Source organism: Gossypium hirsutum, chromosome A07, assembly GCF_007990345.1.
Source record: "Gossypium hirsutum isolate 1008001.06 chromosome A07, Gossypium_hirsutum_v2.1, whole genome shotgun sequence".
Lineage (NCBI taxonomy): Eukaryota > Viridiplantae > Streptophyta > Magnoliopsida > Malvales > Malvaceae > Gossypium > Gossypium hirsutum.
This window is the reverse complement of record NC_053430.1, coordinates 43,109,053-43,129,050: the sequence shown is the minus strand read 5'-3', so window position 1 is coordinate 43,129,050 and position 19,998 is coordinate 43,109,053. Positions and strand designations below refer to the sequence as shown.

The following is a 19,998-nucleotide window of genomic DNA, read 5'->3' as shown; positions in this document are numbered from 1 at the left end:
TTCACTTTGCTTAAGGGCTCATGTTAAAACACAAGAAAATTTGAAGGGGCAATATGTCCAAGGGTGCATTACAAGTCATGATCTAGAAAGGTAAATAGAGAAGGTGATGAGCTGAATCAAGGTGAGCAAGAAGAGCCAACTGAGCTAGGTACTGAGGAGTCAACGAACGAAACTAAAACTGAATCAGTTTCAAACACTGAAGAAGAAGAATCTGATAAGGAACCAGTTGAAGACCCTGAACCAAGGGTTGAGCCAGAAGAAGAACTAGTCAAGCTAAGTGTTGAACCTGAATATATAACTCCCTTGCCGACTTCTGAAAGTTCATACAAAATCAACAACAAACTTACTGGAAATATGCAAAAATTAGAGATGATTCAATTCGAAATACTTTTAAGAATATCTCTAACACTTTTGTTCTTGAGTTCCCAGATGCTATCTTTGAGACATGGATGGATGGTACTGATTATACAAGCAGAGAAGGAGCTAAAGAAGACAAGGGGAATGAGTCAAAAGAATAAAATGGAGGATTCTTGTCTTTTTATTTATTTATTTTAGGTTTTTAGGAATTTGTTTCTTTAGTAACTAGGATTTAATTTATGTAAACTAAAACATAGCAAGCATGAATAAATGCTTCCTTTAGAAAGAAAAAGACTAAGTGATGTGGTAATGGGAATAAACATGTCTAGGATTGGATTATGAGGAAAAACTTGGTATTTAAGCAGTCTTAATGACTCATCTCTCTTTCTTCTTAACCTTACTTGGTGTTCAGTTTTCATTCATTACTTTGTTCTTGCAATGAGAACATTGCTTCTTTTTAAAGGGGGTAAGGCAAATAATTGTTGCTGCTCAAATTTAAGTATGTTTCAATTATTTCTTTTATGAGTATGTTTTAATAAATGAATGTTTAGAGAAATTCTTTGTTAATAAGATAGCTTGTATGCAAGCATGAATGATGATTTTATCTAAATAACTATATGTTATCATGAAGAACGAAATGATTGTATGATCTTAGTCTTTGTTAATGTTTGCCATGAAAACATAGTTTCTTTTGAGATTAGACATGCATGAAGGTTTATGTCTTTAAAATTGACTTAGTAACTTTCTTGAGGTGAAATCCTAGGAGAAATGAAAATTTAAAATGATATAGACACCATTTTCTTTGGATTGTTTAAGCCTTTTCAAGCCCACCTTATGATATTAGATCCTTGAAACTATAATTTTGAGCTTAAAGGCCTGTTTATTACAATGAACCTACATTACAAGCCACATTACCATCTTTGTAAGTTATCCTAATTTTGTGCACCTATCTTAACTTAAGTTGTCTTGGTAATCAACATTTGAGGAAATTTTCATAAAGATGTATATGCTCATGCTTATAAAAAAAAGAAGGCGAAGAAAAGTTTGCTCAGTCTTCAAAAAGGAAAAAAATGTATGAGCTTAAGTTCAAAATAAGTTTGGGGGTGTTCCAAAGGTTCACGTAAAGAAAAAGGTTGTATTATGAGAAAACCAAGAGAAAGTTAAAGGTTAAGATCTTGAAACTGAAATATCTTATCTCTTAAAATCCCTACCTTTAAGCGAGCCCCATTACAACCTTATAATAGACCTATTGATTTGATGATTACGTCACCTTCAATAGTGGAGAGGAAATCTTAAGTTCAACATATGAAGATTATAAATAAGCCTTATGATTGCTTTTCTTGATTGATGGGAAATTATATTGAATGAAAGAATATTATCTATGGCTGTGACGTATATACATACTATGATTCATGTTGGCATACCTTGAAACTTAGTATAAAATTTTCAAAATGGTTGCATATGAATTACTTGTTAATGAAGAAGATCGATGAGCATGAATTTATTAATACATGATTATGGGGCAATGATTGATGTTGCTTACACTTTTAGCAATTTTGCTTTAGCGAGACCATGTGCTGTGCATGAACATTACTCAAGACGAGCAATGATTTAAGTTTGGGGGTGTGTAAACTGAAAAATATATAAGATTTTTCCTATATAAATTATCACTTTTTTACTTAAATTTGTTGTTAAAACCAAGTAATTGTTTAATAAATTAATGAAATATGTGAAAATATGAAAACAGGACATAGAAATTATTAAAATGTGATTTTATGCTTTATTATATAGTTTTCATGCATAAAATGGCTTATTTTATATTAAATTGAGCATGTTATATTTTTATGACATAAAGTGGGCCATGCATGATTAAATTAAATAATAAAATATAAAATTACATTTAATAATTCATTTTATAATATTTCATTAATAATTTGGGTTTTAATTAATTTAATTAAGTTTGTAAAATTTAATTCTCTGGTCCTCTAATTTATTGATTTATTTTTGGACAGGTCTGAGAGCTTTAATTTGATTACAAAACCGTCTAAATGGAGGGCCAAGTCAACCCAAAATTCAGCTGAATATGGAGGTTCATAAACCATCTTTTGGTTTAATTACACAAGGTCCTTGAAGAGTTGAAGAAATCAGAGGTTTGCCCGAAGATTTTCTGGTGACAGAGTCTTAGTCCTAAGTTGTTGTGGCACTCAAATTGACCAAGAATCAAGCAAAATCAGCCACATTCTCTCAATTCATGGCCGGCCACCCTTGGAAGAAGTTTTGAAAGATGGACCCTCCTAGTTTTAGCAAACTAGCTCCCATGCCTCACCTATAAATAAGAGCCCCTTTCTCACTTTTTCAATCATCCCTCATCCCTCATTCATCCCTCACTTATTCATTATTCTCTCCTCTCTAAATTCTCTTAGCTTTCTTAGCCCTCACGCCTATCATCATCTTTTCATAAAGATTTTGAGCAAATTAGCCTCTTAAAGAACCCTTGGTCGGCCACCTTGGAGAGCCATCAGCAAAGGAACAAAGCGAAGGAACGAAGGAGCCCTCATCAGTCAAAGTCTTGGGTGACAGCCACTCTGAATTGGGTTTAACCTTTCTTACTTTAATTTAATTCTAGAATGTTTGCTATGTGTTCTTTGTTCTTGTTTACAACAATGATAGCTTAATTTTATTTAAGCTAGGATGATTGCTTTGATTAAATAATAATTATTTGATTCATGCTTATAATATTTGCGCCTCAATCGATCATGTTTTCAATTAAAATCAAGTCTCTATTTCATTCATACGTGATTGAAATGCACCTAAATTAGCTGAGCGATCCTAACCAGATGATGGCTAATGGACGCATAATTGAATTGCGCATGCTCAATTTAGATCCTAACCTGATGAAATTGCAGGTTGCATAACATCCCTTACCAGGCTCTGTTATCTACATAGTTTTTAGATTTGTGTGATTAAATTGTTTCAAACCTAACACGTTCTTATTTCCTCGCACGAATACTAATAAACCCTTAGTAAATAAGGATCAGTAAAGAGCGTATTTACTAAGTAAAGGATTCCGAAAGGACCTAACGTGGTTTCCATACTCATGAAAGATCAAGTTGCGGTGGAATGTTTTTCCGAATATTGATAAGCATGTTGATAATAATTTGAGTTTAATTAAAGTAATTGTCCTAGTTTATTTATGTTATAATTGTTTCTTATTGTGTTAATTTTGCTAAAATCTATCTCATTCATATAGTTTGCATACTTAGGAAAAATTGCATTAGGGATAATTGCATTTAGTTTCATATACTTAATTTTTCATCACTTCTCAATTATATTGTTTTTGTTTATCAAATTGTTAATACACTTTTACAAATTAAGTGACTTAGCACAAATACAATCCCTGTGGAGACGATAACTTGATACTTACTTATTACTTGATAACGACTATGTACACTTGCTCAAACTCGAGCGTTACAATAACCGACCCACAGCCCCTAGATCCCGTGTTGGGTCTAGCGAACCTCTCTAAAATCTGTAGCATGGCTTGGGACTGTACGTCGCTCCCAGCCACACGATCTTGAGCCTAGTCTCTATCACAAGTGATACCGGTGTCTCACTAGTATCCAAATTAGGCAGATTCCCGGACGATGAAGACCTCGCTTGAGCCCCTCTACGGCCTCTCCATGGCCTCTAGTATCCCGTCTACAAGTACCACGTGCGCTCATTGTGAATTTCAAAATTTATCTGTATTACCAGTTTTATACATTAGTTAGCAGTTCTGATATTTTATTAATTGATATTTTATGCAGTACAATATCATAATATTTATAGTCTGTTATCGCGAGTAGTAATCTCACTATAGTTTTCAGTTTACCCTGCCTAGAGTGTTTTCAGTGTAATATACTACTTAAAGTAGTTTCAGTATATTCTAATCATACTTTCAGACAATTCTAAATAGAGTTTTAGAAACTTAGAAGATTGGCGCAGGAGATTCGGTGTACCACATGCTTATTTTAAAAATATTTCAAATTATTTACAAATCATTTCTTTAAAACCAATCTTTAAAACCCAAATCCACAGTCGAGTTTTACAACCTGACTCTGATACCACTAAATGTAACACCCCAAACCTGGCTTGGACGTTATGGTCGAATATAGTGATGTCACATGAGAGTGTTTTTGAAAATGCATCAATACATTAAAATCGGTTCAGTTATTATCTTACTTAGTCCAAAAAAACGTGTTCTCACTTATTTGCTTTAAAACATATCTCTTTTACACAGAAGTTTTAGAAAATCTTCTATTTTAGGAAATCTGTTTGCTTTAGAGAAAATTAGATTTTAATCGTGCTTATTAGTAATAAAAACACCAACAGTTCAAAATCCGAAATTAAAATCCAAAAAGTCCAATGTCCAAAAATTAAAAAAAAACCCCAAATAAAAAAGTAATCCAAATGTGTGGCCACCGTCGAGTTCTCTGATACACCAATCCACTAATGTTGGGGAGTACCTGAATAGATTAAATAGAAAAGAGTGAGTTTTCACAACTCAATATGTAATTCCCCCAATAAACATGCATACAATCATATATCAAATCATAACCATAATCAATCTGGGCCGAAGCCCTTTACAGAAATCAGTGTAGACCTTAGCCTACTCAGATGTAGAGTTAGACATATATATATTAGGGCCTTGCCCATCTCAGTTACAATATGTAGAACAGAACAGATTAAACAAATTCCTACCCACCAGCCTCTGCGCACCAACTCCATCCAACCCTAAACACCATTTGGGGATAAAATCGACCCACCCATCCCTACACACCATGCTGTACCGAATGTGGCACATAATCAGATAATTGCAGTTGTGCTGGTAGATATTAGGCTTAGGAGCCCTTCAGAATACTTCCTCTATTTACATTAACCCAACCCCGATGCAATGCAGTATACAATACATGACATGCAAATATGCAATTAACAGATCATACATACAAATCGATGTGCATGCTACTGCACGTATAAAACGTAATCAAATCACGAAATTAGGGGTCAAGTAACTCTCACCGACCCTACAGTAGGTCCAGTCGACTTGGGTGACCCGAGTAACCATTTAGAGTATTTCAGAAATTTGGGCTCACATGCCCATGTGGCCCACACGGCCCAAATTGGCCTTGGCTGTTGGAATGAAGGGAATGTGCAAGTGTATACAATCGCAACAGGTAATAAAGGGACAAGTAAATGTCGAGTTATCGTACCTATAGGGACTGTGAAAAGGATTATTTATGAATGCAATTTAAAACACTTTGGTGAAGAACAATATTTTGTTTTAAAAAGGGTGATTAAGAAAAAATAAGATTTTAAACTAAGTAGCTAAAGAAATAAATCTCAAAGGCACGATTTCAAAATATGATTTAATCAAGATGACATAATTGTGTTGATTTAATTATATTTCTTTGACTTAGAATTATTAAGCTCATGCTTATGCTGATATGAATAAATTCACGGAAACTCGGTAATTTGCTAATTTATGAACATATTCACCTACACAAATCCATTCATCTCTTAACATATCCCTATGTTAATTCAAACGATTAAACAAATTTTAATAAGCAAACATGTTATGGCCCATACATACTCATTAAATTCAACTAATCTCTTGCATATCCCTATGTCAATTCAAACGATTAATTAAATCTAATAAGCACATAAAAGACTACGTGAGGTAACAATGCATTCTTACCTTGAAACAGTTTAATCATAATAATCTTGCAAGTTATGCAAGGCAAGTGTGTCACCAGATGCATTACTAATTTAACCTTGAGCTACCTGAGAAGAATAAACATGCACTGATTAAGTATTGTCTCCATTAATTACAATTTCAATCCGTTTAAATAATTAATTCATTAGCTACCTCACAATTGTAATGCAAGAATAACTTAGGCATGATTTCACTTAATCAAGCATTTTACCGAGGCCTATAATAGCATAAACACGATTTTAATAATTTAAGCAGATGAAATGCAATCAAACCAACACAAATTAAATTCAAGCTAAACTGATTAAATTAACCATTCCAACAACATAAATATTCATAGATATGTTCATCATAACAACAACGAAAATTAAAAGGATAGGGAAGAAGAATCAAAATTGGTGTTTCTTCGTGGCTTGACTAGTTTGCTCTATCTTCATTCTCTGTTGTTCTTTCCGATCAAGGCTTCTACAAACACTCAATTGCTACTCCGAAATGGCTGAAGAAGAAACCTTTTCCAAGGGGAGAAATTGGAATAAGAGCAAGGGACTTGAAATGGAAAAATGAGAGGAGAAAGTGAGAGAGGAGAGAAGAGGTGTGAATGAATTGAGGTGTGCCTTGAATGACCAGTCAAGAGGGGTTTTTATAGCTGAATGTGGCAGCTAAAATTTGCTAAAAATAGCAGCCAAAGAGCCACCCCTTGGCAGGCCATCTATGTGGCAAAGTTGATGGCTTCCACTTTGCTAAATATGGCTTGGGGCAAATCCATAAAGCCACCAATTGTGGAGGGGCTTGAATGCAACTTTGACAAGTCTTCAAGGGCTTCTTAGCAAGATTAATTAATCAGCTAATAAGCTGGTTTGGGTCAGCATATGGAGGGTTTTGGGCTGCCCAATCCTTGGCCAGTTCAGTTCAATTGGTTCGGTTCAACTGGACCACTTTTTCCATAATTAATTAATAATAATTTATTTAGCCCAAATTAAATTGGGTATAAGTTAAAATTAATTATATTATGAATTAATACATATAACTGGACCATCTTAGCTGGAAACTAATTTGCCTCGATGCTTTAAATTGCTTCTTGGTTTTGTGCCTTTGGCAATATCTGCCGAGCCATTTTTCTCCATTTGTGCAGATCTGTCGAATATAACCAAAATTCATCAAAAATAATTATAAAATTAAATAAATTTCAACATGTTCATATTTTAAGTGCACTTTAATTATTTTATAAAAATTAATTATTTTTTGACAAGAATATAACCGAATTTGCATGAATTTAAGTTAAAAAGGGTATAAAAAAGTGTGTAAATTTTTGTGTTTCCACACCCACAAACTTAATTCTTTGCTCGTCCCGACTAATACACAAATTCTGAAAAGAATTTCTCGGAAACACCTTTGAAAAATTCATTCATAACAACATTTTTCTCAAAGTTATGATTTGAATATACTTATGCTCAAAGACAAAAAAATTGATAGTTATGCTATTTATGATAGCAAAAATTAGACTAAATGCTTCCTAATAAAGTCATGTTAAACCTTACCAATGTAATTTTATTTCTTTTATCCAAGATTAAGCTACAATCATCAAGTTTAACTTATGTCTTCATATGTTGTACATAGCAATTTCTCTCCACTAATGTAGGTAGCATTGGAACTTTTGAATCAATAGGTCTTTAACAAGGTTGTAACGTGGCTGGGCTTAAAGGTAGGTAAAAGATAGATAGATTTAGGCTTTTAAACCCTAAACTCAGTTTGCATCACACCTTCAAAATAATTACCTTCAACACATCAACTTTCCTCGCTTTGACATGCTCTTTTGTACATCTTATTTTAAGAACTCATGCTTTTTTTTTAATTCGAGCATTATGCTGAACGTACTACAATTATAGAGCATTTGATACTTCTTTTCTTCTTTTCAACTCCCTCAAACTTATTTTTAAAGAATACTTTGAATAGTACTAGTCTAGTGTTTGGGACAATTTTAAGATAATTAAGAGAGAATTGATGGCTAAATTTGCAAGGGTTCAGATAAAATTAGGCCATATAGTCTCAGAGTCGGGTTTTAAAGGATAAAAATTTCATCATTGTTGGCTTGAAAGGCTCAAATTGTCCAACAAAAGTTGCCTAAATCATTTTCAATATTCCATGCTTCATAGGATTTCGCCTCGAGAAACTACTAAGTCAATTCTAAAGACTTAAACTTTCATGCATGCCTAACTTCCGTAAGGAACTAAAAACTTATGGTACGATTTGCATGCTTTATTAGAAATACATTCATATCATTATTAAGCTAACATAATAATTTATTGAAATAATAGAACTCTATTAATACTGAAGTTTAGCATACTTAACAAAATTTACAATTATTGAACAAAATATATGCTAATCATAATTAAAAGAAAATTTTATTCTGAATGGAAATAATTCAAATTCAATTTTTCGGTCTCCCTACTTAAGATGAACAATGTCCTCATTGTGTAAAGTGAATTGATACTGTACACCAAGTAGAATTCTAGAAAAGAGGAGGTGAGTCAAATTGACTGCTTAAGTACCAAGCTCTCTCTAGATCCAATCCTAGACATGTATATACCTATTGCCACACTTTATACTTTGCGACTTGGTCAAATTTTATTTATGATTTTCCTCTCTTATTATGCAAAAATAAAAATTCCTAATTAAACCTAATCCTAAAATGACCTGAGAACAAAAATAAAATAAGGTCAAGATCCCTCCTTTTATTTATTTGCAGATTCTTCTAAATTTGACCCATTTTTTGCTCCATTATTATTGCCTTTGCATTAATCACTTTGCTCATTCTTCGATAATGGACTCCATGGCTCAAATATAAAATCTAGAAATTCAGGCACAAAAATAAATGGGTCATTATAAATTTTCTTAAGAGCACTTCTCATCAAGTCATCCCATATTTTTTAGTATCTCCAGTAAGCTTGTTGCTACCATTGCATATGCTGCATTGTGTCCATCAACTTTGACAACTCATCTCGAAGATCTGGGCTAGGCGGTTGAGCTCTGAACATTGAGGTTTCGTCATGAGGTTCAACTTTTGGTTCCAATGGTTCCACCTTATTAGGGGCTTCAGCTGATTGCATTAGTTCGATCTCTGTGGGATCTTCTTCCTCTTCTTCGGGATCCTCACTTTCTTCAATTCACTGCTGTAGAACAGAATCTCCAGCTATTCAGTAGAGGTCCCAATCTGTGATTGTGCCCTGGCTATAACCTGTCTTCTTTACGTTTGCGAGAATTTTAGCTTTCACGCACAGAATTGTTATCGTAAAGGGAAAGTAGGCTGGGCTAGAACGTCTAACGGCACAATTCCACATCTCTCTCAGGATGATTTTTCCCACATCAATGGTATTTCCAGTTAAGATAGAGTATAATAAGACCATTCGCTCTAATGAAATTGTAGTCCCATGTGAGCTAGACATAAGGCTGAAACGAATGAAATAGAACCATACCTTTGCGAGTGGTGTTAGTTATTATCTTCGACAAGTGTGGATTCCTTGCTTTGACACAATCCACTTAGAAGTTGGAGCTGTAAGTTCCCCAAGAATTTCTTGCAAATTTTCATGCTTTATATTGCTCATCAAGGAAGAATAATCATCGTTTTTGAAATTAGGCAATTCAAAGAACTTATTAATAGCATTTGAAGTTATCGGTACCTTGATTCCGTAAACTGGAACTTCTGTCAACTCACTTGAGGTTAAATTCACATAGAACTCGTGAACTAGTTCCTCATCCACACTAGGTTTCTTCTCACAAAACAATTCCCAATTGAGGGTTTCATCAACTTGACGAATACGTGCCATAAAGTCTTTGTAGTTGCTCTCTTTCAATGTAAACCCTTTCTCTGGATGCATTTTTTGATTTTTGAAGATACTCTCGTATCTTGCTTTAGCTTCTTCACAATGGAGCTTGTTTTGTGTTTCATCAATTTGGGCTTAGGCAGGAGTTCTCTTGCGAGGCATGATTAACCTGAAAAAGATGGACGAATTATTTTCTCAAAAATTTTACTAAACAAAAATTATTAATAATTCAATAAATTGAATAATGAAATGATTAAATAAAATTAAAAATTTAGGAGAAAATTCAGTCTTACCACCTTTTTTTTGGAACTCCGAAAAGAATAAATAGTTAGAAAGCAAAAGAGGTTGAATGGAAGTAGGTTGGAGGATTTGGCTAAGAATGGGTGAAAGGGTGGTGCCCTTCAGATGTGTGAGGTAGTAGTGCACAACAGGCATTAGGAGTATGCAGCAACGTGTGCAGGATAGGCTAGATGTGCGAGCAGTGTCGAAATCCTCATCGAGCAGACCTGGCGTGAGCACGTACGGGACTTGGGCGCAAGTAGCAATGCGTGGGACGAAGGCCTGGTATGGGCAGCAACACGAAGCGTGCAATGTAGAGCGCGTTGAGGGCAGGTGTACATGAGGTGGGCCTGCAGCATGCGATGGAGCTGGGGCTGCTGGCCGAATAGCTACTTTTCAGCTAGGAGGTTTCGTCACGAGAAGATTTTTGGTGCTTTAGGATTTTTAGTGATGAATGATGAAGAGGGTGGTATTTATAATGAAGGGAATATGACTTAAAGTAGAATTCTTAGATAAATTTAATAGCTAAAAACTCTAAGTTCTAATTCTAATCCAAGTTAACAACAATTAATAATTAAATATAAGCTTATTAAATTATTAATGCTATTAATTTATTTAAAAATAAGATAAACTAATCCTAATTCTATGTTAAATTAATAAAAATTAATATAAAAATTATAATAGATATAATTATATATTAAAGATTATCATCTTATTAAAAAAAACTTATCAAATAAAATATGATTAAATTAAAACTAATCCTAATTCTAGATAAAGTGATAATAATTAATATATATTATAATGGATATAATTATACATTAATAATTATCATCTCTTTTTTTTATTAAAACATTTATTCTAGAAGGCTTTTGAAAATATTTACAAAATGTGGCATTTAATTTTTATTATTTACAAAAAGAGCAACCAAATTTTAAAAAATACTTCAATTAAGTCCCTAGACTTCGTGAAAATTTGAAATTGAGATGAAATTTAAAACTTCAATCAAAATTGACTCTTTTATTTGAAAACCCAAAAATTTTATTTTATTTAGGGAATAATTTCTCGAAAAATTATGTTAAAATCAATTCCCAGGAAATATTGGAGGGGTCATAAACGGTTTGGCTTAAGTTCCAATCTCTTAGACAGAATTTATTTAAACATACTAATCCCGAAAATATACCCTAAATCATTTATTAAAAAGGAAAATAAGAAAATTCAAACATCTAATAAAATGAACGAATTTTGATTCTGTTCAGTCTTATCTCACTGGTAATATTTCAGACGCTAAGCATTAACTTGAAAATTACCTCCCTTACCTTGGAGTTCAAGAACTCCGTATGCATAGATGTGATGAATCGTAAATGGACCAGACCAATGTAATTTTTGCTTACCAAGAAAGAACCTTAATCTGGAATTAAATAACAAGACTTGCTGACCTCTTCAAATTCTCAAACTCGAATGTGCTTGTCATGCAATTTCTTAAGTCTCTCCTTGAGTAATTTGGCATTTTTGTACAAGAACATTTGGAATTCCTCTAGCTCATTGAGTTGGAGCATCCGTTTCTTTTAAGCAAGCTTCAGATCCAAGTTAAGTTGTTGTAGGGCCCAGTAAGCTTTGTGCTCTAACTTCAGGGGTAGATGGCAGGCTTTTCTAAAGACCAACCTGTAGGGTGACATCTCTAAAGGTGTCTTGTATGCTGTTCTGTAAGCACATAAAGCATTATCCAATCTTTTGGACCAATCTCATCGGTTCGGGCAAACTACCTTCTCAAGTATGCCTTTGATCTCTTTGTTTGCCAGTTCAGTTTTCCCATTCGTTTGCTGATGGTAAGCTGTAGCGACCTTGTGCTTTACTCCATGTTTATCTAATAACCATTTCAACCACTTGTTCACAAAATGGGACCCTTCATTGCTGATAATAGCTCTTGGGGTTCCAAACCTTGTGAACACATGTTTCTGCAAAAACTTAATTACAACCTTAGCATCATTTTTCGGATAAGCTTCAGCCTCGACCCACTTAGACTCGTAGCCTACTGCTACTAATATGTACTTGTGACCAAAAGACAGAGGGAAAGGACCAAGAAAGTCAATACCCCAAACATTGAAAAATTCTACCTCAATGATATTTTTCGAGGCATCTCATTTCTGTTGGTGACATTTCCAACCCTTTGACATCAACCACAACTCTTTACATAGGCATATGCGTCCTTGAACAGTGTTGGCCAAAAGAATCTGGCTTGTAATACTTTGGCCGCAGTACGATACCTCTAAAATGTCCCCCACTTGGAGTTGAGTGACAATGGTATGGAATCTTTTGTATTTCATCTTCTGCCACACATCTCCTGATCATTTGATCTGCGCACTTTTTAAACAATATGACTCTTCCCAAAAATAGTACTTCACATCGTGAAGAAACTTTTTCCTTTGATGATATGTCTTATCAATCGGCATCAAACCACAAGCTAAATAGTTAGCAATATCAGCAAACCAAGGGGTATTATGGACATGATTTACCTTCAGTATGTGTTCATCCGAAAACGTCTCTCGAATTGGTATAAGGAGAGAGTTCCCTTCTTGTGGCTCCAATCTAGACGTGTGATCTGCTACTTGGTTTTCCACTCCCTTTCGATCTTGAATTTCTAGATCGAACTCTTGAAGTAGAAGTACCCATCGGATCAATCTCGGGTTAGCATCTTTTTTAGCAAGTAAATACTTATTACTGAGTGTTCCGTATAGACAGTCACCTTGGTACCTATAAGATAAGATTGAAACTTGTCAAAAGAAAACACAATAGCAAGTAACTCTTTCTCTGTTACCATATAATTTAGTTGAGCTCCTGTCAGAGTTCGACTTGTGAAGTAGATGGGATGAAAAACTTTGTTCCTTCGCTGACCCATGATAGCTCCTATCGCGAAGTCACTTGTGTCACACATCAATTCGAATGGAAAATCCCAGTCTGGTGTGACGATTATGGGTGCCGTAACTAATCGACTCTTCAAATCTTTGGAAGCCTTTAAGCATTCCTTATCAAAATTGAACATCAAGTCCTTCTCCACTAATTTGTATAAGGGTTTAGCAATTTTGGAGAAGTCCTTGGTAAATCTTCGATAGAAACGGGCGTAGCCCAAAAAGCTCCTAACACCCTTTACAGATGTTGGAGGTGGGAGTTTCTCAATAACATCTAGCTTTGCTTTATCAACCTCTATTCCATGTCTTGTTATCTGATGCCCTAGAACAATACCTTCTCGTACCATGAAATGACACTTTTCCCAGTTGAGTACTAGGTTTGTTTCTTAGCATCGCCTTAGTACCTTCGCTAGATTGGCTAAGCAATCATCATAAGTAAAGACTTCCAAATACTTCTCAACCATATCAGTAAAAGTAGACATCATACATCTTTAAAATGTAGCAGGAGCATTACATAAACCAAATGGCATGCGTCTTAATGCAAATGTACCGTACGGGTAGGTGAATGTTGTCTTGTGTTGATCTTCTGTGCTACTCTAATCTGATTATACATGAGTATCCATCAAGAAAATAGTAGTAGTCTCGCCCCGCGAGTCTATCAAGCATCTGGTCCAAAAAATGGCAAAGGAAAGTGATCTTTCCTAGTCACCTTGTTTAGCTTCCGGTAGTCGATGCAAATTATCCATCCCGTAACCATTTTAGTCGGTATCAACTCATTATTCTCGTTTTCAATGACCGTGATACCTCCTTTCTTTGGCACACACTGGACAAGACTTACCCATGAACTGTCTGAGATAGGGTAAATTATACCCGCATCTAACCACTTGATAATTTCTTTCTTTACTACATCCTTCATAATAGGGTTCAGTCTTCGTTGTCCATCAATCGTCCCTTCTTCGCCATCTTCAAGGATAATCTTGTGCATGCATACAGATGGACTAAATCCGTAAATATTGACTATGGTCCATCCAATAGCCTTCTTGAATTGTTTCAACACCAGGATGAGTTTCTCTTCTTCCTCACTAGTTAATTCTGCTGAAACAATCACAGGCAAAGGTAGTACCTTGAGTTCTAATTTAAATGGCTCCTCGATTGACGCTTTTGGTTGGGCATAATCCCTTTTCTCTAATTCCAAAGATTCAAAACGGGATTACTGATTAAATCCCTTTTGATTAACTTTTAACAACGCTAAGTATTCATCCTCCTCTTCATCATTCGGAGGATCTGATGTCAAAATTTGTTCCAACGGATCCTCAACATAGTTGAGCTCCTTCTCCACTATTAAATCCTCTAAATTGGATACTACAGAATAATCATCAATTGTGTTAGGAAATCGCATAGACTTAAAAATGTTAAATGTTACCTGATCATCCTGAACATGCATAGTAAGCTCGCCCTTTAGCACATCAATTAGGGTCCTCCTAGTTGCTAAGAACGGTCTTCCTAAGATAATTCACACTTCTTTGGCTGTTTCAAAGTCTAGGATGACAAAATCAGCAGGAAAGATAAATTTATCTACACATACCAATACGTCCTCGATTTTTCCTTCTGGATGTGCTAAAGATCGATCTGCTAATTGAAGTGAAACCGTAGTAGGTCTAACTTCACCTATCCCTAACTTCCTAAATATTGGCATAGGCATCAAGTTAATACTCAAACCTAAGTCACATAATGCCTTACCACAATATATTGCTCCAATGTTGCAGGGTATGGTAAAACATCCAGGATCTTTCAAATTTGGGGGTAGTTTGTCTTGAAGATATGCACTGCATTCCTTCGCCAGAGCTACCGTCTCAAATTCTCTAAGTCTTCATTTTTTGGACAGGATATGCTTCATGAATTTGACATAGTTCGGCATCTACTCAAGTACTTCAACCAACGGGATGTTGATATGAAGTTGCTTGAGTATGTCTAGGAACTTCTTGAATTGAATATCCTACTTCTGCTTTTGAAGTCTTTGAGGGTAGGGTGGTGGTGATTTCTTTACTAGAACTGGTTGATTCGTCTTCTGTGGCAATTTTGCATCTAACAGAGTTGTTAGCTAATCAGAATTAGCTGGTTCTAAAATTACCTTGTCGGGTTTCGCAGATTCTGGTTTTTGTGAAACTGGAATTTCAACACTCGGTTGAACTTCCTCTGAATCTTGAGCGTTAGCTTGCTCCTTTTCAGCTTCGATGGTGTTGCGCTCTATTGTCTTTCCACTCCTCAATGTCAACGCTTTGCAATGATCCTTCCCCGGATTCCTTGGATTCTTTGTATCACTAGGTAAAGCAGCTGGTGGTCGGTTCTTGAGTTCAGTTACAAGCCGGCCCATTTGGTTTTCCAGGTTTTTCAATGTAGCTGATTGGCTTTGGATTAAGGCATCATTCTTGGCCATGTATGCCTTTAATAGATTTTCTAAGCTATTAGATGGTTCAGCTTGGGTTAGTTTTTGAACCTGTTGGGGAAAACTAGGAGGCTGGGTTGGTCTAGGTTGGGTGTAAGTGTTACTGGTTCCAACCCCTTGGTTACTCCAGGAAAAATTGGGGTGATTTTGCCACGATGGGTTCTAAAAAATGGATTGTAGTCCTTGCCTTCCTCGATTTTGGTTCAAGTTACCTATGTAGTACATGGATTTTGGGTTTGATGGACATTCTCTGAACAAATGTCCTTCCCCACAATAAACACAAGCTATACTTTCATATTAGGTTGCTGACAGTGCTACAAAATTGTTGGACCCATTAGTAGTATGGTTTTTTAACATTGAGGATATTGATGATACTTGAGATGCGAGTAAAGTAAGAGCGTCTACTTCATGTATTCCAACAACTCATCTTCCTGACGCTGCTCGATTGGTTGGCCATTGATAATTATTGCTACCAATCCTCTCAATGATTTCATAAGCCTTGTTATAAGATTTAGAAAGGAGAGCACCATTAGCAGAAGCGTCCACTACCATCCTTTTGTGAGCGTTGAGACCATTATAAAATGTCTCAAGTTGGATGCAATGTGGGATTCCATGATAAGGGTACTTTCATAATAACTCTTTGTATTTTTCCCATGCCTCATACAAGGACTCATCATACATTTGTTAGAAGGCAGTGATCTTGTTCCTCAACTTAGCATTCTTGCTAGGTGGGAAATACTTCATAAGGAATCTTTCTGCTAACTCTTGCCATGTGGAAATTGAGTCCGGTGGCAATGAGTTCAACCAGGCTCGAGCTCTGTCTCTCAGTGAATATGGGAACAGCTTCAATCGCAATGCATCTTCGGGTACTCCGACTAATTTGAAAGCATCGCTCACCTCCATAAATAGTCTTAAGTGTAGGTGAGGATCTTCAGTAGGCATTCCACTAAATTGGCCCATTGTCTGAAGCATATGGAACATGACTGACATCAGTTCAAACTGTTGTGCCTCAATTTCGGGTCTCCTAATACCTAAATTAAGATCATTAAATACTGGCATGGCATACTGTTGTAAAGCTCTATCCCTATCATCAACAATAAGGATAGGATTTTTTGCAGGGCTTCCTCCATTTCCTTGGATCAGATTTTCGAAGTTCATCTCTTCGGTCCTTCTCTGATTTGCTTGTCTTCTTCGCTGTCGAAAAGTTCGTTCAATCTCAAGGTCTATAGGGAGTAGGTCAATAATTCGGTCAATACTCATAACCACCTGAAATAATCATAGAAAAATTAATTAAATTAAAAATTAAACAAGAAATATAAACCAAAATGTAAAACTAAAAAATTCACAAATAATGACTTTTTAAAACAATCCCCGACAACGGCGCCAAAAACTTGGATCGACAGAAATGTGCAAGTGTACACAATCGCAACAAGTAATAAAGTGACAAGTAAATGTCCAGTTATCGTACCCATAGGGACTGTGAAAAGGATTATTTATGAATGCAATTTAAGACACTTTGGTGAAGAACAATATTTTGTTTTAAAAAAAGTGATTAAGAAAAAATAAGATTTTAAACTATGTAACTAAAGAAATAAATCTCAAATGCACGATTTCAAAATATGATTTAATCAAGATGACATAATTGTGTTGATTTAATTACATTTCTTTAACTTAGAATTATTAAGCTCATGCTTATGTTGTTACGGATAAATTCACGGCAACTCAGTAATTTGCTAACTTATGAACGTATTCACCTACACAAATCCATTCATCTCTTAACATATCCCAATGTTAATTCAAACGATTAAACAAATTTTAATAAGCAAACATGTTATGGCACATACATACTCATTAAATTCAACTAATCTCTTGCATATCCCTATGTCAATTCAAACGATTAATTAAATCCAATAAGCACATAAAAGACTTCGTGAGGTAACAAGGTATTCTTACCTTGAAATAGTTTAATCACAATAATCTTGCAAGTTATGCAAGGCAAGTGTATCGCCATATACATTGCTAATTTAACCTTGAGCTACCATAGAAGAAAAAAAATGCACTAATTAAGTATTGTGTCCATTAATTACAATTTCAATCCGTTTAAATAATTAATTCATTAGCTACCTCACAATTGTAATGCAAGAATAACTTAGGCATGATTTTTCTTAATCAAGCATTTTACCGAAGCCTATAACAACATAAACACGATTTTAATAATTTAAGTAGATGAAATGCAATCAAACCAACATGAATTAAATTCAAGCTAAAATGATTAAATTAACCATTTCAACAACATAAATATTCATAGATATGTTTATCATAACAACAACAAAAATTAAAGAGATAAGGAACAAGAATCAAATTCGGTGTTTCTTCGTGGCTTGACTTTTTTGCTCCGTCTTCGTTCTCTGTTGTTCTCACCGATCAAGGCTTCTATGAACACTCAATTGCTACTCCAAAATGGTGAAGAAGAACCCTTTTCCAAGGGGAGAAATTGGAACAAGAGCAAGGGACTTGAAATGGGAAAATGAGGGGAGAAAGTGAAGGAGGAGAGAAGAAATGTGAATGAATTGAGGTGTGCCTTGAATGATCAGCCAAGGGGGGGTTTTGTGCTTCTGGTAGTGTCTGCAGAGCCTTTTTTTTCCCTTTGTGCAAATATGTCGAAAATAACCAAAATTCATCAAAAATAATTATAAAATTAAATAAATTTCAACATGTTCATATTTTAAATGCACTTTAATTATTTTATAAAAACTAATTATTTTTTGACAAGAATTTAACTGAACTCGCATGAATTTAAGTTAAAAATGGTATGAAAAAGTGTGTAAATTTTTGTGTTTCCAGCCGTATGGATCACACGGCCTGGCCCAGAATTTGACACGCCCGTGTGGCCGACATGGCTCCCGTGTGTCTCACACAGCCTTACCTTGCAATCACACAGTCGTGTCCTTCATGCACGGCCTGACCTCGTCAATCACACACCCATGTACTACAACACGGCCTACCACACGGGCGACCACACGGCCGTGTGGAGTCGACAGTTTTGTTTTTCAGCTTTCGCCGATTCGCGTTTTTTTGTATTTTCGAGTACTCATCTGATTTTGAAACGATGCTAAAACAACCCTGAACACTCCAGAACCTAAATATTTTTCAATTCAACACCACAATTGGTCTTTAATTTACGACTTAATCAAGACCCCAAAACTAAATATTGCTCAAAAACTCATGATCGACACTTACCGCCGATAAAATACTACCCTTAACGCTCCAATCTCAGTAGCATCAGCAAAATATTATTGTCTTTTTTCCTAATCCAAAAGTATCAAAACAAACTTCTTAATCTCTAACCAAGAACAATTGAAAAAAGTTGAAATTTCTACTTACCAAACCCGTAGGAAGAAATGCGTCACAAACCAAAGATAATTTTTGTTACAGAGATCGAAAAAAAGAAAAAAGAGGGAAAGTAAAATGAAGATTCGACAGAGGGAAAAGAAAGAATAGCGACAGAAAATCTAGGAAAACAAAATGAAGAGCCGAATTTTGGAAAAACCAAGAAATAAAAATAAAAAAGATTGATTCTGATAACCACTTCCCCAATAACCTCCCAAATTTCTCTACACAACTCCCTACTAAATCCACTACTCATATTTTCGATCAAACACAAACTCTAGCCAAATTTTGTAGCAAAAATAATACCTTTACCACAGCACAGATTCGAACTCCAGACGTCCAACACATATCTTAACCACCAGACCAACAGGCCCATTCTGATACACTTTTACTAACAATTATTTATAAGCCTATTAAATAAGGGTTGGGCTTTTATTCATAAAAATATGCCAAAATTTACTTGGAACCTCTCACACACATCTAGAACACTTAACCACTAAAGCATATAGACACTTGTGTGTCAAATTAACGCAAAAATATATACAGATATTTTTGGGGTGTTACACCCTCAACTATTTATTTTTTCTCTCATTTACTAATCTTATTCTATAAAATAAATATTTCTTTCTTTTTGGCTTTATTCGATTTTTATCATCTTAAAATTGTGTAGTAATTTAAGGTCATTTCTTTTATTTAAAGGTAAACTATACCCAATTTACATTTAGGTCACCCAACTTCAAAAAGTTACAAAATGGTAATTGAACTATTCAAAAGTTTTTAGTTAAGTCACTAGGCTGTTAAGTTTATTTTAAAACAAAAGTCCAGCCAGTGCACTCCAGGAGATGATTCAATAATCAATCGGTAGATTAGTACCTATCAAAGAGTAGAAGAAAATAACTTAGATCCAAGTCAATCTGATGATCAATGCCTAAGATCGGAGAAGAAAGTTGTTCAAATTTTGGTTTGCAAACTCGTGATGTTTAAAGTTGTTTCATGAAATGAATCTGAACAGTAGAAGATAGAGGGAAAGAGAGCTTTCAGTTGGTGTAG

The 19,998-nt window shown here is 34.9% G+C and overlaps 1 non-coding gene across 1 annotated transcript; it reads left to right on the top strand.

The window, feature by feature from the left end:
* The first annotated feature begins 16,165 nt into the window (after window positions 1-16,165).
* Window positions 16,166-16,272, top strand: LOC121204440 (small nucleolar RNA R71). Its single transcript, XR_005899365.1, has one exon. It is a non-coding gene; the product is annotated as a small nucleolar RNA R71 (small nucleolar RNA).
* Window positions 16,273-19,998: the final 3,726 nt, after the last annotated feature.